Source organism: Eschrichtius robustus, chromosome 21 (genome assembly GCF_028021215.1).
Source record: "Eschrichtius robustus isolate mEscRob2 chromosome 21, mEscRob2.pri, whole genome shotgun sequence".
Classification (NCBI taxonomy): domain Eukaryota; kingdom Metazoa; phylum Chordata; class Mammalia; order Artiodactyla; family Eschrichtiidae; genus Eschrichtius; species Eschrichtius robustus.
The window spans coordinates 798,185-821,548 of record NC_090844.1 but is presented as its reverse complement, the minus strand read 5'-3'; positions in this window follow the sequence as shown (position 1 = coordinate 821,548).

The window sequence follows — 23,364 nt, the reverse complement described above, 5'->3', positions numbered from 1 at the left end:
AAATTTGGGGTGGGATGGAGGAATTTACCCTAAAGATTGCTTGTATAATATGTGCATATATAAAATAATTTTCCTTGAAAAATGTATTTCTGTATATACATGTACACATATATAGTGTATATTTGATGTATAAATAAGAAACATTTTCTATTAAGTAAAATTAATAATGGTGAGAATGAGAGTAAATGAGAGTTCCTGTTGCTCCACATCCTCACCAGCATTTGGTGTTGTCAGCATTTTGGATTTTGACCATTCCAATAGGTGTGTAGTGGTATCTTGTTGTTTTAATTTGCAGTTCCTTAATGACATATGATGTGGAACATTCCTTCATATATTTATTTGCCATCTGTATATCTTCTTTGGTGAGATGTCTGTTCAGGTTTTTGCCCATTTTTTAATCTGGTTGTTAATTGTCTTATTATTGAGTTTTAAGTGTTCTTTGTATATATATTTTTTAACATCTTTATTGGAGTATAATTGCTTTACAATGTTGTGTTAGTTTCTGCTATATAACAAAGTGAATCAGTTATATGTATACATATATCCCCATATCCCCTCCCTCTTGTGCCTCCCTCCCACCCTCCCTATCCTACCCTCTTTGTATATTTTAAATAACAGTCTTTTACAAATATTTTCTCCAAGTCTGTGGCTAGACTTCTCATTCTCTTGACATTGTCTTTCACATAACAGAAGTTTTTCATTTTAATGAAGTCCAGCTTATCGATTACTTCATTCACAGATCATGGTTTTGATGTTGTATCTAAAAAGTCACCCCTATATCCTAGAATATTAGGTTTATTGCTATGTTATCTTTTAGGACTTTTGTAGTTCTGTGTTTTACATTTAGTCTGTGATCTATTTTGAGTGCATTTTTGGGAAAGGTGTAAGGACTATATCTAGATTCACGTTTTTGCATGTGGATGTTCAGTTGTTCCAGCACCAGTTGGTGAAAAGACTCTCTTTGATTTCTTGTATTGCCTTTGCTCTCTTGTTGAAGACCAGATAACTACGTTTATGTGGACCTATTTCTGAACTCTCTATTCTGTTCCACTGAACTATTGCTCTATTCTTTTTCTAAGACCACACTGTGTTGATGACTGTAGCTTTATGGTAAGTCTTGAAGTTGGGTAGTGTCTGTCCTCCAACTTTGTTCTTTTCCTTCAATATCATGTTGGTTATTCAGGGCCTTTTGCTCTCCACATAATCTTTAGAATCAGTGTGTCAATATCCACAAAAATCTTGCTGGGATTTTGACTGAGGCTGTGCTGAATCTATAGATCCTGTTGAGAAGAACTGACATCTTGACAATATTGAGTCTTCCTGTGTATTAGCATGGAATATCTCTCCATTTATTTATTGCTTCTTTGATATCTTTCACCAGTTGCATATTTCTCCTACTACAGATCTTGTTAATATTTAGGTAGACTTACACCTAAATTTGAAAAGAATACATACAGTAGAATATCCAGTAGAGCAGGGTAAATGAGACCAGGAGTACCAGTGGATGGGGGAGGAGCCATTTGCAATTTTAAACAGGGCTTTTTTCAAATGAAGCCTCCCTGAGAAAAAGAAATTTGAATAAAGACTTTAAGTAAGCTTGCCTGGTGTGTTTAAGGAACAGCAAGGAAACTGTGGAGTGGAATGAAAAGGAAGGATTCTAGAAGCTGAGGTCAAAGAGGTAACAGGTGTTCAGATCATGTGGGGCCTTCGTAAGTCATTATAGGGACCATGGCTCTTGTGCTGAGTGACAGGTAGAAGCATTGCAGGATTTCCAGCAAAGGCATGACATCATCTGACATATTTTGAAAGGGTCACTCTGGCCGCTGAGTTGAGAATACATAGTTAGGGGCGGGCAAGTGCAGATAGAGAGAGAATAGTTGGGAGGCTATTGCAATAATACAGGCAAAAGATGGTTGTGGCTCAACATAAGAGTGATTGAAATGGAGAGTAGGTCCGAATCTGGATATATTTTTAAGGTAGAGCTAAAAAAGTATTACCTAATAGATCAGAAGAGGGGAGTGAGAGAAAGAGAGGCATCAAATATGACCACCAAGGGTTTGTTTGTTTGTTTGTTTGTTTATTTATTTTTGGCTGTGTTGGGTCTTCGTTGCTGCGTGCGGGCTTTCTCTAGTTGAGGCGAGCGGGGGCTACTCTTTGTTGCGGTGCGCGGGCTTCTCATTGCGGTGGCTTCTCTTGTTGCGGAGCACGGGCTCTAGGTGTGCAGGCTTCAGTAGTTGTGACATGCGGGCTCAGTAGTTGTGGTTCGTGGGCTCTAGAGCGCAGGCTCAGTAGTTGTGGCTCATGGGCTTCGTTGCTCCACAGCATGTGGGATCTTCCCGGACCAGGGCTCGGACCCATGTCCCCTGCATTGGCAAGCAGATTCTTAACCACTGTGCCACCAGGGAAGCCCCCCACCAAGGGTTTTGACCAGAGTAACTGGAAGTGTTGGAGTGGCCATTGACTGAGATTGGAAAGATTGCAAAAAGAGTAGATTTTAGAATTCAGAAGTTCTTGTTCACACATATTTACTTGAAATTGCGTCTTTAGGCAACCATGTAGAAATGACGAGTAGATAATTGCATACATGAATCTGAATTTAAGGAGAGAGAGAAAGAGATCTGAAGTGGAAATATAAATATGGAAGTTGCCAGCACATAAATGGTACTGAAGTTTTGAGACTAGAGAGTTCAAGGGATGAATCTAGAAATATAAAGAGGAAGAAGGGCTGAGCCCTGGGGCCCTCCACAATTAAAAGGTTGGGGATAAGAATCCGTGAAGGACCTGAAAAGGAGTGGCCTGTGAAGTAGGAGGGAAATCAGAATACAGTGTCCTGAAAGCCAAGTGAATGCAAGTGTATTAAGGAGGGGGAAGTGATACACTATGTCAAATGCTGCTGATGGATTCAAGTAAAATGAAGACTGAGGACTGACCTTGGGATTTAGGTGGAGAGATCCTGGGCTGCCTCGACAAGAGTGGCTTCTGTGGATAAAAGCTTGACTGGATTTAAGGAAGATGGGAGCAGAGCATTTGGAGACATCAAGTAGAGGCAATCCTTTATGGATTTTTTCTACAGGGAAAGCAAAAATAATTAATTAAATTAAAAGAGGCAGCAGATGGCAGAGAAGTTAAGATAAAGCTTTCTTTTCTTTAAGATGAAAGAAATAACTATTTGGGATAATGGCCAAAAAATAAATGATATGATAATATAGATAAGAGGGTAAAATTACTGATAGCAAATATGATAACATATTTTGGGGGGATTTGAAAGACTATAAAACACATGTTTAAATCAATAAGTAACAAAGTAACATCTAGTCTGCAAATTGACCCTTTTGCATCCCATTCAAAATTCTGACCCACTGTAGAATGATACCAGTTAAGTAAGTCTTGATCCCTTATATGATTAAGACAACTAGTACTAAAGTGTGTATTAGGCTTAACATCCCATCTAAAGTCTATTATATTTTTAACGATTTGCAGTAAAATGAATCTGTAACTGGAAGGTATTTTGGGTGGCATTTTTGGACCACTTGAGACATTACGCATTATATATTTTCTTTTTCAGAGAGTAAAATAAGCTGAGTTAGTATTGTTATCCAGAAAAAAAATGCCCCAAACAGAAGCCTAGATCAAAGAAATGGACAAAAATCTTTAAAGTAGAAACAGGGCTCACACCTCTTCCCCACTTCCCACAGCTAAACCCGTCCCCGCCGTAAGTGACAAAGAACAGATTCTGTCCAGAGTCCAGCACCACAAAAGCAGAGTCTATTTGTAACACTGAGGAGTCAGACTGGAAATAGAAATTGGGTGCTTTACAATGAAGAACCTGCTAGCTGGGGGCAGATTTAGGCGGGTGGGCTCAGGAGGCTTCTTACTGAGCTCTCATTCGGGGAAGCAAAGCATCTTCAACCCAAAAGTATGTTTGTCCTCAAAGTTATCTTCTTGCTTTGCCCTTGAAAACCTGTTGGATTCCGAACCTGATTTGACTGAGCCTGCAGCAGGGGCACTTATACAAAATGATGGCCCTTTTTCCCCTCTCATCTGAAATCACATTGTTTTAGTGCTGGTTGACTAAATTAACCATACCTGCTGATGCTGCTGAATCTGAAAAAGGAACCCCAAATAAAACTTTGCTGGAGGACCATGCCTATGACCCATGGATCCCATAGGGTCTGAGCAAAAACTCTGCCTATGGACTTGACATCCCCATGTTCGGTCAGGCCCAGGAATTACTGACTCTCACCCTATTCTTAGCACAGACACTTTGAAAGAGAACTTTCCTGGGCAGAGTAGAGATAGCATAGCATATTACATTTCAGAACCTCAAATCCATCTTTGCAAAGGGTGGCTTTCTTAAACAAGGTGTAGCATACATATGCTTAAATGCATATGTGGACTTAAATGCATGTTGATGAGAAGAATCCAAGTGAATTAATTTGTAGGATACCGTATACTCCAATTATGCATAAAGTCATATGAAAAATCAGGGACTTTCCATGTAAATGATTAAGTAAAAATGATCTTTAAGATACAAGAACTGCCTTTCCGTTTCTTAAGAATGTGTACGTAAAGGGTTAATATCATATATAAGGTAGACATTTAATGGATAAATTTAAAAGCAGCTAAGAACATAGCATCCTGTGTATAACTTTCATAATTGTGCGTTCCTCCAGAGATAATGGATATCATTATCAGCGGCGCCTGTCCTAGGAAACTTGGCAAGGTTATGATTGTTTGTTACAGCTTTGGTTATATTAACATACACATTAATATTTATAAATATTTGATGTCATGTTAATTTTTCATATAAGATGATTTATGTAATGTTGCTGTGCCCTGTTAGAGGGCATTTGCAATATGCTTCAAAAGGGAACTGAATTGATGCATGTTCTTTAAGGGGACTTGCCTGTATATCACTGTTCTTACAATGCATTATTTGGAACAAAAGTGTTTCCTAGTAAATTATGTGAATTGTGGATTTACTCCATTAACATTTTAAATAAAACATAAAGGAAAAGATCATGCCGAAACTATTTGCTGCATTTTTAAAAGGAGCTCTTTTCTCCTGAAGCAGGACAAAGTTTACTGAAACACTCTTTTTCAAAAACGAAGTCATCAAGTAAGCAATGCTTTTAAAATTTTGTTTTAAATTTTACGTAGTCTATATAGCATGCAAACTGGGATATTTCGAAAGGGATATTAACTTGGGATGGGAAAAAAATTGCAGTACTCTTGTTTTTCTTCGTCAATTTTCTTTTACTAAAGTATATTTTACTGAGACCAAATTTGAATATTAAGGAAATTGCATATAAATTAGGCAGGATATGTATTATAAGTCAAATATAAGTTATTAAATAAATATTTGCTTTAGGTGAAAAATATTAATTTGTTTTTAGAAAGTTTAAGCTGCTTTAAGCAGAATTTTAGTTTATGTAGATTGTGGTAACTTGAAACCAATAATATATAGTATAAAGAATTATAGGTTTGTTTAGTAATTATAGTAATGTTTTCTAAATAGTTCCTCAGTCTACATTACCAAATAGTATTGTTAATAATGCTTTGCCTTTTCATTTTGGTCAAAAGAGCCACAGAATAAAATCTGTAGGAAAACTAAAAAGCCCTCTTTTATATGGTAATTCATTTCCCTGTTATAATAGATGTTACCTTTTTATACTTTTTTCTGTGTAGGAATTTTTTAGTGTCATCTGTAATTACGCTATTAGCAGAAGAGCTATTAATAAAATTTGAGTTTGGGTGTACTTTTTCTTTTTCAGTAATTTAAAATATCCCTTTAATTGTTCCTTTTTCCCTGTTAAAAGAAACTTGAGATTCAAGTTTTCTTTAAGGAGAACAACTCAGTATTAACTGATTTTTCTCTTTCTGCATATCCAAAATGAGATATCACCCTGTGGTATAACAATAAGAATCTAGTTAGTAAATCTGAGAATTTTGGAAATCCTCATTTAAAGTATATATGTGTGTACATATACATATATACACACATATACATGTATACGTATATGACTAGAATTAAGTATTTTATTCTTCTAGTTTATCATCAAATAATAATTGTTACTTTTTAAATCATACCTCACATTATATTAAGCCCTTGAAAAACTCAAAAATTAACTCAAGAAACTAGCTTGGAATTGACATTCTAAATTTCAGTTTGCTCATACTATCTACTTTCACAAAATTAACAATTAATTTGAGTTAAATGTAATGACTTCTTTCCTCATATTTTCATACTCAAATTAATTCTGTCATCACAATTATTCACATTATAAAAAAATTACACCAGGTCATCAGGGAGGAAAATGCCTTAATTTAAGGTTACCCAGCAAAATCTGTGGCAACAAAGCACTTGGAAAAAATGAGAATAAGGGTTACATCCCCAGGTGATAGCCAGCTAGCATTCCACAGAGTATATCACTATCAAGTCATTTTGAATTCACATAATAAATACCATTCCTTACTGAAAAATCAATACCATTATTTTATTGAAAAAAATGTTGCTAAAGCAAATAGTTTTAGAAAAGCAGTAAGTAGCAGATAAATTGTGTTAAGCATACATACTGTGAGCTAGCACCTAAACATGCTTAGCTTAGAATATTTATATTACAGATGTGGAAATCTACTTCTATTCCATAATGTGTAATACAAAGAAAAGGAAAATATGGACATAGGTTTTTTTACAAATAGACAAATTTATGTTGTTTAATATTAATCAGAATTCACTCTTCAGAATTCTTGCTTGCTAAAGAAGAAGTATCAAAAAATTTTAAGGGGTAATATTGAATATGATCAAAAAGTTACAAAGTGAAATAACTGAAATTGTTGAATGCATCAGCAGAACCACCTTGTTTGAAAGAGTATACAACATGTCACCAATCAGGGAAAACCCAGAATTTAAAAGCTCTCGGTATAAAAGGATAACCAAAAAAGGGTAATGGAAGAGTGACTCTCACAAAAAGAATGGTATTATACTTTATATTATATATCAGACTGAAAGTTCTCAGTGATGCACTGATTTTTTACAGGTGTAAATATGTATTAAGAAAATAGTAAATTGAGAAAAAAGAAGGTAAATTCTTAACTGCATTATTTTTAAAGCATCCGGGAGTAAATGCTGCCAAGAGACTGTTAGTTTATTTTAAAACAATGGCAAAGTATAAGACTATACTAAGAAATATAGATATACAGACATATCTATCTATCTATTCATCCATATACACAAACAAATACACACATGAATATACAGATATATCTGTGGTATCTCCAAATATATAAATCTATATTGAGTTGGCTAGTAATTTTCCTATTGTAAAGTTTCTAATCTAGTCATAATATTGCAAAGAAACAAAACCATAATCAGAATAGCTCACCACTCCAAATTAGATTGTATCTTTTTTTTAAATTTAGGCAAAGCAAACTTTTTTCTTAAATATACTTCAAATGGAGAGAGTGGTCTGAGAAATCATGATTACAAAAATAATGTACAATTTAATTGAAATCAAGGATTTGGGTCCAATTTAACTTATCCAAATTAAAGAAATGATGACCCCTTCAGATAAAGGTTTAACTGATTTAAAATACTAACCTGCAAAGCAGTTTGTCTAGATAAACATAAAAAAAAAATATTTTGCTGGTATTCTCACCAAAATTTGATATTAAAAAGATAATCCATAGAAAATCAATACTAGTAAGGTTAAATGAATCAAACTCATACACATACAAATCACATTTCTTTTTATAACTGATTAATAGTCACATAGTGTTAACAGTCACCAAAATGTTCTACCATGGGTTTGAGTAATAGTGTAATAAATTAAGGTTTTATATCAACCACCACGGAGGCCACTTTTTGAGAAGTCCGCTTGCCTCGTCCGAGACAGTGCACTCAGCCAAGTTGCACATTTTCTTCACTAATTAAAAGAAGTAGTTATTGAATGAGCACAGTGGCTCAACATCATGTATCACTGCAAGAAGAGAGAACCCATTTTTCAATCCTGTATACCTTTTTCTCACCTTCATATCTGTGCAGGTGGTATTAAATAAATGTTTAAAATTAAGACAAACCTAGAAGACTTGTAGCATCACTTCACAGAAATCATCACATTAAGCCTATGACTAAAATACGTTATATTCACTTTGGTTTTTACTACATAAGTTGAACTGGAAGAACAGTACTTGGTTAGATAAATGAAAGATATTAATTATAAACTGCATGGAAACCTTTAAAATTTTTAAATGCTACCTCATTTGATTCTCACAACATCTTGTGACATAAGTTGATATTGCGAAGACTTTCTGTTCCTTCTTGTGTGGTAGATTTAACCCCAGGATGAAATGAAATTGTTACTTGGCAAATAGTTCAGTTTGTTGGTGGTGATAGTGATCTTTGGCATATCAAGTGGATTTTTGGCCATGGCCGTCTTCATAAACTAATCTAATCCCTTCAGTAGCTCTCTATGACATGAACTGTGTTGACATAAGTGTAAAATCTAAAGGTGGTGGGAACTGGAGGAGACAAAGAGGTTGTTTTCTGTAACTTAATCCTCAACATATGGCCTGTCCGTACGTGTAAAATTAATGTGCCCAGTACAATCAATAATATAATAGTTTATCAGTCATTAAGGAGCACAACAAAATACGTTTTATCTGTACTAATATGCATCCATTATGAAGATAACCAAAATTAATAAAGTGAGATCAGGCCATAGTTCACTCTTTTTTTGATTTATGAATATGAGTCTGTTCTTTAAGTCCTTTCTAAAATAAGTCTCCTGGGGCTTCCCTGGTGGCGCAGTGGTTAAGAATCCGCCTGCCAGTGCAGGGGACACGGGTTCGAGCCCTGGTCCGGGAAGATCCCACATGCTGTGGAGCAACTAAGCCCATATGCCACAACTACTGAGCCTGCGCTCTAGAGCCCGTGAGCCACAACTACCGAGCCCACGTGACACAACTACTGAACCCCGTGCGCCTAGAGCCCATGCTCTGCAACAAGAGAGGCCACCACAATGAGAAGCCCACGCACCGCAACAAAGACCCAACGCAGCCAAAAATTAATTAATTAATTACATTTTTAAAAATAATAAAATAAAAATTCAAATTAAAAAAAATAAAATAAAATAACCCTCCCATCATAATATATCATATCCATAAAGAAGCAAAGATAATGGGCTTACTTTATACTCCAGTTTCAGTTATTTATATTAAATTCTGCCTTTGGGAAGAGTTATGGGTAACAGAATGCACAAAGGGTCAATAAGGATGTGTATTTTTCCTTCTACTGTGATCTACTGCTATTCAGAACAGTTGATTAGACAGGTTCATTATTGTTTTGCAACCACACATACACCATTATTATCCACATTTACTCCCCAAGGTGTTCTCATGGACAGGTTTTCAATGATTTGTAATTTCAAGTAGCAGCAAGCTTACAAGTCGCCCTTCTTAACTTTCCTGCTCCTCTAAAGACAATTACCAACTTCTACAAGCTAAAGGCCAGTGGAGCAGTCACAGCCTTCCTGCAAAATTTTCATCAGAGTCACAAATGTTTATCATTCAAAACGTTTATTATATCCAGACCTTAAAATAGTGATTTAACTCTATGCTGTGGAGATTAGTTACTGAAGAGAGAATCATCATTCAGTTCTCAAGAGAGAACTGAAATCTTCTGCAAGTGTAACCTTAAGCCATTATTTTAATACATGTGCTGACGGTTGCAGTAATTTTGTTTATAGATATAGATAAAGGGATTATAAAATATTGGGAGCAATTTTTATTGTAAATCTGTTTACACATAAAGAAAGATGAATAAGCTTGCTGTGGAACAGGATTTAAAGTTTTGTCGAGTTCATTTTTTTCACATTGTAAAATAATTAACTTTTCTCAAAAACAGACTCAAGCAACAGAAAAAGGTGTTTTCTTTGTGGAATTCTCATCGGAGTTGTGTTTGTTTTAAGAGGCATTTCTCTTTCATTAAGCTTTGTATTCATTTTGACTTTGTATTTCTGTGTGTACATGATTTTGTGTACATGTATAAAAGGTAAACTAAATTATGATCAGAACTGGTTCTATTCCTCCTGTTTCCAGTAAGGAAGAAATAGGTGTCATTGTTAAGTGTTTGGGCCCTGGAATCAGGGTTAGCAATCCTGGCTCTTGGCCAAATTACTTACTCTGCAATGAACTCATCTTTAAAATGGGGGAAATAAAGTAACTATTTTTGAAGTTGTTATGACAATTACAGGAGATAATGCATGTTAAGTGCTGAGCACATTGTCTGCAAGAAAGAACTCATGCAGGTAAGGTGAAGCGGGGTAGGAGGAAGGGCCGAATGAGAACCAGGCGTACTAATGATATACTAACGAGCAGTTAAGACAATATAAAAAAAGACTTATTTGAATGTCTTCCCCCACTATTCACAATAAGGACTTTAAATTTGTAAAGTAAGGGGAAACAAGATCACATCCTTACGTATAATAATAGTACTTCTTCGTTGAAAGTCACATCCTTCAGAGACAAGTCATTGCAAAAGAAGGAAGTGATGCTAGGGTAGAGAGAATGCTTTATGTTAAAAATTTAAGGGCTTTCAGCAAGAGCGGTACTTCTGAGAACCATCCTGGAGAGATAGCCTGGGATGCTGACCTGTAAAATGCCTCGCTTCCAAAGACAGCTCTTAATTTTTTGGACATATCTATTCTTGATTTCTATTAAAAGCTGTACATGTTGAATCAGTCCTATTCCATCTCACACAAAGAATTCTTTAATTTCTGATAATAAATAGAACTAATACATATTTAAAGATTCATTCAAACTCTACATAATTTTAGAATCATACATTTACTATTGAACAATGTAGTCAGCCAAAATTTGTACTCAGTAATCCAACCATTAAGACACATAGAAAAATGCTATCTCAACTTATAACTCACTGATTTTTCTACTCTTGGAAAGAATGATTCAAAATCCAACTTTGAAGTGTTACTGAATTTTCAGCTGGAATTTCTTCAGACAGATATTCTCACCTTCTTCATTCTGTGAATTTGGGTTTCTTCCTTAAATAGGAATGTGTCACTTTTGAAAATAATTCAACTAGATTTACTTGCATCAACTTCTCTTGAATAGGCTAATGACAAAAACTGAAATACCTAGTTGCGTTATGTAAAGCATTTAGCGCAGGGCAATACTTCTCAGACTTCCCTGTACATAGGAATGCTCTGGAAAGCGTGTTAAAAATGCTGATTTATTGGTTCCATCCTTGAAGGTTCTGATTCCACAGAGCCGAGGTGGGGCTCAGGAATGTATATTTTATTAAGAACCCCCAGGTGATTCTGATACACGTGGTTTAAAGGTCACAATTAGAAAAACATTGGTCTCGGACTACTGCAGATTTTGTCAGCCCGTTTATTATCAAGATAATCATCAAATTTTAATATGGAACCTCTTTATTATCAAAATCTTCAAAATACTATAAAGGTTGATCTCTTTTTGTAAAAAATTGTATTGCAGTATAGTTGATTTGCAATGTTGTGTTAATTTCTTTTATATAGCAAAGTGACTCGGTTATACAGATATATCTTCTTTTTCACATTCTTTTCCGTGATGGTTTATCACAGGATATTGAATATAGTTCCCTGTGCTCTGCAGTAGGACCTTGTTGTTTATCCATCCTCTATATACTAGTTTGCATCTGTTGATCCCAAACTCCCAATCCTTCCCTCCCCTACCCCCTAAAGGTCAATTTCTAGTAAGTGTGAAAATAGATATGACTTGTGCCCGGGTCTGATTCAAATCTAGTTTCTAAGTAACACAGCAAACTCTGGAGGCGGGAGTCCAGAACTTACTCATCCGTGCAAATGGAGAGACTCCGTACAGCAGAGCATCAGGCGAGGACCCGGACCCAGGGCTCTCACGGGCTCCCTCTTTTCCTCCCACCATCCTTGAAGTTTATCTTCAGCGTAAGCTTGTTCTTCCTTTGCTTTCCTCTAACTCAGATTCTCCCTCTGCCAATTTCCTCCCTCTTTATAGACTCTGAGCTCATAATCTTCTCATGGCCTACTTTTTTTTCTCCTAGATATCTTATCCAAGGGTAAAAGAGGGGAAAGGTACATCCTGCTCTTTCATAGATTTCATGGATTAAAAGTGCTGGATTTGGAGGCAAGCACTAGGAAAGAAGTGGCCAGTAAACAGGATCTGCCCAGGCCAGATTCTTCTTTCTCCCAATCTTCTCCAGAAATGCCAGGCTCCTTCCATTCTTCCCTGAGCCAAACAAAACCCAGAGCTACATCTTCATCAGAGAAACGAAAAATCAGACCTTACAGCCTTGTCAGAACTTGCTTTATTCCAATCTGAGTCTTTTAGCCTTTTCATGGCCTTAATCTACAACTCTCCTCTCTTAGTAATGTATTACGCTACAGAGAAAACCAGGCTCTGCGGTCTTAATGTAGTGTAAGCAAAGTGCACCAAAGTTTCAGTCGAGAGAATACCCAAAATGTTAGAAATAACTTTTTCTGCCCCATGTGGGCAGCTTATATTCTGAGAGTAGTGCTGTTTAAAACAAACAATTCCACAACCCACGAAGATGATTGCTTAGCCTTCCAGAACACAAGCCCATGTGACTGTGATTGAATTTACTTCTGAAATCAGTATTTATGAATGATCCAGTTGCAATCTCTGAGAGAAATCGGTCGGAATCAAACACAGGCTTGGAGTGAAAGTAAAGAGTAAAAGATCAAAATCCTATGTTGCACTGAAATGTTCTAAAGTCTTGAGGAAGTCCGTTTTCTCACTATCTCCACTTCAAATGGGTGTAGCGGTCCATGATGTGCTTTGCTATTTTGAGGAAATAGTATACGAGCATGAATTACAACCTAAATTACACGTGTATGTTGAGAGTCGCGGTGGTGTTGATGATGTAAACAGCTTTTCTCTCCCAGCGTTTGCGGACAAAATTCTGACTTCTTCTAAAATCAGTCTCACACACACTGCACACGTTTGTGGGCAGAATGTGAAACTCCCCTCTCTGCTTCCATGTCTTTAGTTGATATTTCACAGACAAGAAGTTTTCTGGGACTGAACCCTAAATGATCTGTTAATGATTTGGGATTTTAAACAGTTCACTCTGAAAGCTGGTTCTTGTAATCAAGTTTGACATGAAAATAGTACTGTCATTAAATTCAAGGAAATACCATCGTTTAATGCTTAATCACATTAAATTTAAGATAATTTGTATGTCATGAAGCTCTATTTTGGAAACATGAATTCAAACTTCACTACTCAGTAGACCGTATATATATATATATATATATATATACAGACAGTTAGCCTCAGAACACTTGGGTATTGAGTTGTAGTTTCAGGAAGTTGGTATGGAAAAAAATACCCAATTATTAATTACACTTCAACGCTTTAGAGAATACATACATGTAATTAAAATGCCAATGATGACAAATATGCCATGATTAATTTCTGTGTTTCTTTCAAGGGGGGAAACTCTTGCCCCTTCACCTGGCTCATGAATTCCCAGGAGTATTCCTAGCCTCCGTCTGGTGCAAACTGTTTTAATGTTTTTTGGGTTTTTTTTCTTCAAGCAGTCCTGATTGTTTGTCTTACATGTTTTTGTGCTTAATTGTTGTCGGGGTGATGGAAGGGTAGACATTAAGCTGGATTTCTTACAGGGTCCGTCTACAGAATAAATTCTGAAAGAACTGAGCAGAATAGTTACATTTTCAAGCGAATCATTAAAAGTATGGTGAGTAACACATACTATAAAGGATATTAACATATACCTAATAGGTCACCCACACCCACACGGGAGTTTTAGTACTTTTTAGTAATTCCATTTACTTGACACAAATGGTTTCGTCTGATTGCTCTAACCTATCAGGATACCCTGAGCAAAACAACTGATGTCATTCAATAAGGAGTTAGGATCCATTAAAGAGAATCCCATTATAACATTTTATACAATCTACAATGCAAATGAGAACACTATTTCAACATAAAATGGAAAAGAAAATCTCAAGGAGGCTAAAGTATTTTCTAAATCAAAAAAGAGCTTCATCTCCAGTCCTCAGGTTTCTTAAATATTATCCAAAGTATCCACTCAAAATTGTGTGATACATCTTTGTCTTCCCAGCCTCAGGATTCAGACTTCTCATGATGCGTAGAAAGATCTTCCAGGAGGATCACCTCCCCCGCCCACGCAAGGTTGTGTTAAACTCCATCCAACTGTTCAGCTAATTCTTATGCTTCTCCAATTTTACTGGATATGATGTTTTTATTGGGGTTCAGGGAAGCATGGCTAATGGCATCAGCAAGCTTTGTAATTTCTCACTGCCAGTTTTCTACACAACTTACACTTTTGTCACGCAAACTGCACCAAATTGCTCCAACAATTAATCTTAAAGCGTGGAGTAGGGGGACTTTTAAATGGACCCCTTCTTGGGATTTTGTGTTTAAAAACAGAAAAGTTCCCATGGGTGAAGGGGGTAAGTTAGCTTGTCTAGGCTCTGCCTCTCTCTAAGCCTCACTCTTCGCTGCTGCCCCGCCACCCCACCCCAAAGGAATGAATTCCATTTCTCTTCTTGTCCTTTAAATGAATAGCATAGTTTGGGTGAAATTATCGGGCAATTGCATGCCTTTTATGCAGATAATGCTATTTGATGAAAGCGGTGTTTTGATCTGCTAAGGATAATACAGATCCAGGGTTGGATTCATTGGTAAGAGTAAAGCTGTCTTCTCTGATAACTTCATCTCAGCATGAGGTCAGACGGGGGAAAACTGGATGGGGGATTAAAAAATGACACAGTCGGAGCAGAATTCAGTTCCCTGCTGTGCTCCTGGCTGCACACTATAGCTTATGTTTCTGATCTGTTATGGTATTGTCTGCCTTTCTCTCTGCGAGCAGAAAGAGATTGCTTAAAACTTTTCTTTTTTCAGCTAGAGGGATTAGCTCTGTGCAGCTTTTTTAATTAAAGAAACTGTATCTTTTTCAAGGCAATTTAAAGCTGCTAGGGAAGGACCATCAACATCTGTAACTTAGTACTATTATCTTTAATAAAGTGTAAGCTCTAAATTTGATATTCAGAAGGAGTCGAAGGGAACCCTAGAAGTCTATTGTGTTTGGAAGCTTCCGTGATGGATCAGATCCCTAAATGAAGACTAGTAAATACATTATTTTGTAAAAGTCCTGAATCCAGTTCCATACGAAGTAACTTCCAGCCGCTCTGCTTTTTAGCTTAGCTGAACTTGCTTAGCTAAATCTTCACGATGAGAGTGAAGTGCACTTGAAAAGAGTGTAAGAGGAAATAGATTTGCCTATATATCCTTTTCTTTACCCAGAGATCATTTTTAAACATTTCCATTCAACTGAAAGTGATAACAGTAGAAAATGTCTGCTTAATGTGGGCAATTTGCATTTAAACAGTGCCAAGTACAACATTATTGTACTTTATCACCACGAACCTTTGCATTTGTGATCGGTGGTCATCAACTTTATTAATCTGAGGGGAGCATGGATTGAATCTATCTTCAAGTGATGATGAATTTGTCAAGATGTATACATTTGAGTTGAATTTATAGCTCAATTTAACCCAGGTTAATGTTGAAAATCCTCGAGTGTTTCAAATAAGGCCCATATGGTTATCACTTTACAAAGCATACAGGCTCTCTGCTTCAGTTGCCACATACACATCTCCAGCTAAATGCCACGCCAGATCAATTAGAAACAGTCCCCCTGAGAAGACAGGAACAAACAGAGGTTGTTGCCCCAGTACCAGCTGAACCCTTGTCCTGAAGGAATGGGAAGCAGTCTCCTTACCCTCCTCACTTCTTACCGTTAAAAATCCAAAGGAAATTCGGAAGACAGTAAAGGTTTCATAAATCAGGTCACATTTAATAGAAGATTCTTAGAGCATCTGCATATAATAGGTACTTACTACATATTCCCCCAAATTTCAATAAATGGTACATCTTACTGGAAAAGAGGAAAACCAAACTGGCCTTTGCCTTTTCCTACTATTTTTGTCTTTACTACTGCATATGCTTCTGAGATAAGTCAGTTAAGTTCAGAGCTAAATTCATGTGGCTTCCTCTCATGCCGAGAATTGTTAAGCAAAACGGATGGGCAGGAAAGTGGAAAAGCATACTTTGCAAATACATTTTCAAAGTCAGTTTTGTTTCTGACATATCCTTTTTCTAAAAGAAAGTCAGAATGACTGAATACAATGAAAATATTTCATCTGTGTGCTCACTCATTCACTCAACAACCATTTATCGAGCGTCTTCTATATGACAGAACTTTGTGCTGGACCCTGTGGGTTTAAAGAGGAATAAGGCCAATGCCTGGTGCTCCAGGAGTTCTCAGCTACTGGGAAAGGCCCCTAGAAAAGAATGGGGCCGTCGCTTATTATATGCCGAAAATACCGTGGAAGAGCTTCTGGGGTGGGGGGGTTGTGTGTCATTAATTGGTGCTTTCAAAAGTAGATGTTCCGGGGGGCTGAGAGTACAGAACATTCCAGACTAGGGAGTCGGCAAAGGGAGAAGAGGGGAGGGCACTTCTGGAAAAGGAGGAGATCTCCAGTGGGTCTGATACTGAATTATAGTCACGTGATGCCTTTTTTCTTAACCTATGCTTACAAGTTAACTTATAGACTGGATTCTGAAACAGCTAACAGACATTGTATCATGGACAAAATTGTCCTGTGTCACTAATTTATAAAACTTGCTAGTGCCTACCTTAAATACCCTATATACTTCTACCTCGAATACACTATACACTATATGTATACCTTAAATACAGTACATATACTCCTTACTAAAAAGTTTATAGAAAATATGACAGATTTTAAAAGACACTCCAGCTTAACTTGTTTTCTTTTTTTCCTTAACAGCTTTAATGAGATATAATTCACATTCTGTGCAATTCACCATGCAAAGTGTACAAATCAACAGTTTGTAGTATATTCACAGGGTCGTGCAACCACAGTCTAATTTTAGAACATTCTCGTACCTCCAATCCCCCATCCCCTGGCCACCGCTAATCTACTTTTGTCTCTATAGTTGTGTCTATTTGGTGTACTTTATCTTACAATAGATGATATTTCATGAGTAGTTTCTTTCACTCACCATAATGTTTTCAAGTTTCATCCATATCGTAGCCTGCATCACTATTTCAACTATTTTTATTGCCAAATAATATTTCATTGTATATACAGGCTAACTATTAATGATAAAGGTTGCATCTTTTAGTGTGGAATAATCTGGCAGATTTTAAGCCCGTATATGGAGTTAACCCAAAACGTGAAAAGATGCCTCTGTGTTCAAAGTCCTTTGCAGAACCGCATCTTTTATGTGGCTCAAGCGAAACCAAGTCAGCAGTTGGGGTGTGCCTCACAACTGTGTTCTCACCAAAGGTCAGAGGCACGCGCAGGCTCGCTTCATGCCATGGAACACAAACTAATGTCCCGGAAAATCATGGTACCATTTAAAGGTTGGTTTGTCTGATCGCCACGTCACTCAGTGGCTCCAGAAGGCATGGGCGTTGAGAGAGGCCTATCTTGCTTGAATTAAGGTAATGAAAGCATATTTTCCACTACAAACAGTCATTTAATTTTACGACTTCGTCAGTGATCACATCAGAATCTTTGTTTTGCAGTTTCCCTCAGTGGAACAGCCAAGGGAAACGGGTTACTTATTTTTGCAAGGGGTGGGGGGGGTGGGAAACGGAGCACCTGATGGAACTTTAGAGCTGCTTGAGACTTGTGTGTGCAGGTTCAGTCCTAGTGATGTACAGTGCTCCAGATTAATTGCTTGCTACCTGCAAAGTGATTTGTTTTCCTCGGTGACTACCAGCCTCAGCCCCTGTTTTAAGGGACTCATCACTTAACTTGTTCTCAGCTGAGACATAACCTCCTTTTGGCCGGATATGGATTATGGGCTTTCCTGATCTTCTCGAAGGAAGGCTGGGAGGTCAGGTGCCGGGGCATTTCCTCCCTTTCTCATTAGCGCCTGGAGTCCGGTCAGTGGGAGAGGGTGCAGCCCGAGCAACTCCCGGATCTGAGCTCAGGGGTCAGGTCTCTGTGGCCTCAGTCTGCTAGAGCAGATGTAATAAGTGCAGAGAACAGCTCTGAAGTCCAGTGGTGTCCACGAGCCTCCGGGAGAGCCTCCCACCTGCCTGAGCTGGAGCTCCCCGTTCTGCGCGCCTGGAAGCCCCCGCCGGTCAGAGGAGGAAGTGGCTGCGGGGGGTCGGCTGCGCCCCACGGGAGGGGCGCAGGAACAGCTGCCACCCAGGCCCCTTGGCTGCAGGCTGGACTTCAGGACAGAAGGAGAAGACTGACAGCCCCGCCTCGCGCCCCCGCCCCCCGGGGAAGGCGCCCCTGAAGCTGACTCCATCCGACACGCATCACCTTCAGGTGGGGCGTTGATGGCAAGAGCCGGCCCCTCGCCACCGCGTCCCAGTCCCCAGGGCGCCGTCAGGTCCTTCCTGAGCCCGATGTGAATCTGCAGGTCCGGCCACTAGCTTCCTCCCCAGCGCTTCTGCGAGGCTTGCGAAGGCGGCAGGCCTGCGTTTCCAGGGGAGGGGGGGTGCGTGCGGACTGCGAGGGGAGCTCGGCGGCTTTTGTTTTCCCCGGAGAGCTGCGGATCAGTGTGACCGGGGGTCCCCCGCGAGGGCGACGCCGCCGGCTCGGTCCCATTATCCCTGCACGGCCGGCTGCGCCAACACGGCCGAGTCACCGGCAGCAGCGCGGCGGAGTTTGCGGCGAGCAGCCAGAGGTTTGCGGAACAGGCGGCCGCGTCTTGCATTTCTTCTCCCCGCTCGCTCGCTCGCGCTTCTCCGCCGCCGAGGGCGCGGCCCGAGCCGCCCACCGTCCCGCCCGCCCTCGACGGCAGCTCCGCCAGGCGAGAAGCCTGGCGGCCCCGTCGCAAGATGCCCGCTTTCCGGGGCTTCCTCTGGAGGAGAGGGCGTGCGGGGCAGCTCGTGCCCTGCCCCGCACCGGCTGCCCCTAAGGGCCTCCGAGGACGGAGCGCCTTTGTTGGGGAGGGAAGAGGAGGGAGAGACGCCGCGGAGCCGCAGCCGAGCGCGCGAGCTGCGGGGAGCGCTGCTCGGGGCACCTGCGTGCTGTGTCCCCCGGCGGCGCCCGGCAGGGCCGCGCCAGTGAGTTCCAGAGTCTTCTGTCTGTGCTGTGGCCAATTAGGGTGAATGTTCAGCATCGCCTACTGAAGGACGAACGTGGAGTGTCCTGTGACGGGGAGCTGGGCTAGAGACAGGCTCCAAGATTTATTACCATTTCTAAATTTTATGAGTTCTATTGTTTCCTACGCTTATTACCAGCGTTAGCTATAACGAGGGCTCTGGGGGGCGGGGGGGGGGGGGTGGAAAGAGCTGAAAAGAAGAAACGCGCCAGCCCCCTCGCCCCAGCCCCCACCTGTCCTACCAGTAATGTAGCTCTTCTGTTCCGGCCCCTTTGGGCTGGGCGGAGTATCTTTTCTCGTGTGTGTGTGTGTGTGTGTGTGTGTGTGTGTGTGTGTGTGTGTGTGTGCTGAAAGAACCAGGGGTAGTGTTACTCGGACACTTTAGAAAAGTTTTGAAAACTTACCATGTTTTTCCGGGAACTGGGCTACAAACAGTGATTTATGAAACATCTTCCAACTTTCCTTCCGGTCTTGTCAGGGACGCAAGTTTTAAGTAGTTTCTGTGGTTGTCATGTAAAATCTGGGGCATGCCTTCGTAATTGGCAAGTTTTCTCAAGAAAATGAGAATGGCTAGAATGAGAGGGGGATAGTAATTAATCTGACCCCGCTGCCTTGGGTTCCCGTCCCCGCCCCCCAAGTGTGAAATACACGCGGCAGGAAGGAGACGATCCACCCCGGGGCGACTCTAGAATCTTCGGCAAAGATGCGCCTGTGGTGCTTAGCTTCCTTCACTGGCGCCCAGCGGGCCCTGGGAGCCGGGTCGGGTTGCTCAAGTATTGTGCTACTTCCTAATGCAACGCGTGGCCGTGCGCTTGGTCACCTACCGACTTCGGGAGCTCAGACTGTGGGACTGGATACACTAATGCAAGTTCACGTGCTCTGCTTGTCACTGCGACCCCAGACTGTGGAGAAACTCTATCCTAGAGGCTCAGGCTTTTCTAGGAGGCATTGTTCTGGTTTCCCGAGGGCTTAGTCTGTTTCCGCACGTGGTTACAAATGCCAGTGCATTTCCTCCGGCCCGAGTCGCGTTCGATGCAGGTCGGTGGAAGCCCCTGCTCAGTGGCCGGGAGCGGGAGGTGGAAGGAGAAGGCTCCGGGCACATAAGCCCCTCTGCCAGGCTTCCAGGAACAGGTGTGGGCGGCACGGGGCACTGCTTCCCAACGACCCGCCCCCCACCCCCGGGGGGTACGCTCGGGCGCCCCAAGAGCGTGCGCGCCCCGGCCCGGCCGCCACGGGGTCCCCGCGCCGAAAGGTGCCCGCGATGGGCTCGCCTGAGGTCGCGGGCTGCCTGTTCCGGAGGTCCGGCGCAGCCTGAGCTTAAAGCCACCCCCGGAGGGCACCTTCCCGCCGGCGCGGGCCTGCTGCTGGGGGGCTGCGAGCGAGGGTTTCCCGGGGAAGTTGAGGGAGCAGGAAGTGACAGTGCTTAGTACACAGCAGTGAACTTTTATTTTCTTCCCGCAGCAAACACCGGCAAGGCAGGGGTAGAGTTTAGCTGCTAATCTGAGGGGAGAACGGGGGGGGGGGGGGGCGGGGGGAGGGAATGAGAATGAGGGGTGCGCCCGGCCAGGGCGGCTCGCTGACAGTCCTGGAGCTGGGGCCCGAGGGCGGACGTCGCACCACCCGGCAGCTGGGGCTACTGAGAGTCTGCGCGTGCAGAGCCTCTGCCCTGTCCGAGGGTCATTCGCACTTTTCAGCCTCGGAAGAGAGGACACTCCGGACAGGAGGGCACGGGCCACTTCCAGACGCTCGTAAGGGACGGGCCGCCTACCGGGGGTGGGAACCCTTGGTTGCACCCTCCCGCCTCGAAACTCGTCTCCCCGGCAGTGTCTTGCCCTCCCACGCCCTCGGGTGACTCAGCTGACCTGGCGTGCCCGCGCTGTGCAAGGTCAAGGGCAGTAGTTTTCGCAGAAGGTTGGAGGTTTGATTACACGGGGAAGTGCTTGCACTGAGGTCGAGGGCGGCCACCTGCGCCTCCGCCTGTTCCTGCTCGGGCCCCGCGGGGACGAAGAGGACGGACCCGCACCCGCGCGCCCCACGCGCTCTGTTGGCGCGTGTGACTCGCCGCGGGCGCCGTAAAGCCACTCGTGTTCGCCATCTGCGGCCGCAGACCCTCCTCAGAGCCGAGAGCCGGCCAGCGCCGTTCCCAGCGCCGCGTGTTCCTCACGGATGACCCCTAAATCACGGCAGAGTAGCAGGTGCCCTGCTTGGTCCCCGCCGGGAGCCTCGGCGCCTTCCCGAGCCCGACGCGGCCAGGAGGAGGCGAGGCGGGAGGGGCGGCGAGCGCGCTTCGGGCCGGCAAATCCCCGTTGGCAGAAAAAGGCACAGCCGGGGAAGCTCTTTTTTTGAATGAAGAAGCAGAGGAAATAAAGTCCCTGTCATCTTGACTAGTGGCGGCGCGGACGAGGCCGCGATTACAAACGATCAGCGCCCGGTCCAGCTCGGCCCGCACGGGGGAAGCGCATGGTAGGCTCGGCCACTCCGCTCTCCCCCCCTCCCGCCCTCTCTCTCTCTCTCTCTCTCTCTCTCTCTTTCTCCCTCTCTCTCTCTCCCTTTCCCTCTCCCCCCTCTCTCCTTCTCTCCCTCTCTCCATCTCTCTCCCTCTCCCCCCTCTCTCCTTCTCTCCCTCTCTCCATCTCTCTCCCTCTCTCCCTCCCTCCCTCTCTCTCTCCCTCTCCCCCCTTCTCTCCCTCTCTCCGATCTCTCTCCCTCTCTCCCTCCCTCTCCCCCCCTCCTTCTCTCCCTCTCTCCGATCTCTCTCCCTCTCTCTCCCTCTCTCCATCTCTCTCTCTCTCTCCCTCCCTCCCTCTCTCTCTCCCTCTCCCCCCCTTCTCTCCCTCTCTCCATCTCTCTCCCTCTCTCCTCCCTCTCTCTCTCCCTCTCCCCCCTTCTCTCCCTCTCTCCATCTCTCTCCCTCTCTCCCTCCCTCCCTCTCTCTCTCCCTCTCCCCCTTCTCTCCCTCTCTCCATCTCTCTCCCTCTCCCTCCCTCTCCCCCCCTCTCTCCTTCTGTCCCTCTCTTCATCTCTCTCCCTCTCCCTCCCTCTCTCTCTCCCTCCGTCTCCCCCCCTCTCTCTCCCTCTGTCTCCCTCCCTCTCTCTCTCTCTCTCTCACACACACACGCGGACACGAGTACGCGCCTGGACTCGGGCACTCTCGGCCCGGCGCGTCCCCCTCGCCACCCCGTTAAGGTCCCGGCCCGCCCGCCCGCCCTCCCTGCCCTCGTCCTCGGCCTCCTCCCCCGCCGCCTCCAGCCTCGGGCTCCCGGGCCGGGGAGCGAAAACGCCGGCCCCGCCTCGCCCGCCGCGGGGGAGGCTGCAGGGGCGGGCGAGGGGGGAGCGCGGGGGAGACGAGAAAGTGAACTCCTCGGCGCCCGGCGCGCGCTGCCCCTCGCCGCGTCCCTGGCCGCCGGGCCGGGAAGGAAGTTGTAACGCCCCCCGCGCCCCGCCCGGCGGGTCCCCCGCGCCCGGCTCCTCGAACGCGGCCCGGGGCTGCGCGCGCTGCTCGGGTGGACGCGGCGGGCCGAGCGCGGTAAGTGCGGCGCCGCCGCCGGCGCGCCCTCCTTCCTCTCGGGGTCGCGGGGCCCGGGCCGGGGGGGCGGGGGGGGCTGTCCCCGGGGCCGGACGCCGGCCCCCGCCCCTCCCTCGCGTCGGCCCGGGGCCCCGGGGACGTGGACACGCGGCCCCTCCAGCGCCCGCGGAGCCAAGCTGGGGAGGAGTGAAGGGCGGGGGTGGTGCTGGGAGCGGCGGACCTCGACGGGGCGTGAGCTGCGAGGTGGGGGCGAGGCTGGAGGCGGGCGTGTGGGCACCTAGAGGCCGCGGAGTCTGCAGCCCGGGGTCCCAGTCCGCCTTGCGTGCGACGGCGGACTAGGGTGTCTTTACAGCAGCTGCAGGTAGTTGAGGCGGAGGAGCTTGTCCGCTCTGCGCTGCGCACCTTCGGCAGCTCGCGTTCCGTTCTTACGGCCTCGCCTTCGGGGTGCCTGGGGGGCAACCTGCAGCTCGTTCTCACCGCGGAGGAAGGGTAAGGAGGAGTTCCGCCGCGTGGCACCGCGAGGACTTGTGGTTGCCGAAGCCCTTGTGATTGAGAGCTAGAGGGAAGTTTCCAGGGACTTTGGGGCGAGCGCGGTGGAAGTGAAGGAGGCGAGCGCTGTCCAAACACTTTCCACAGTG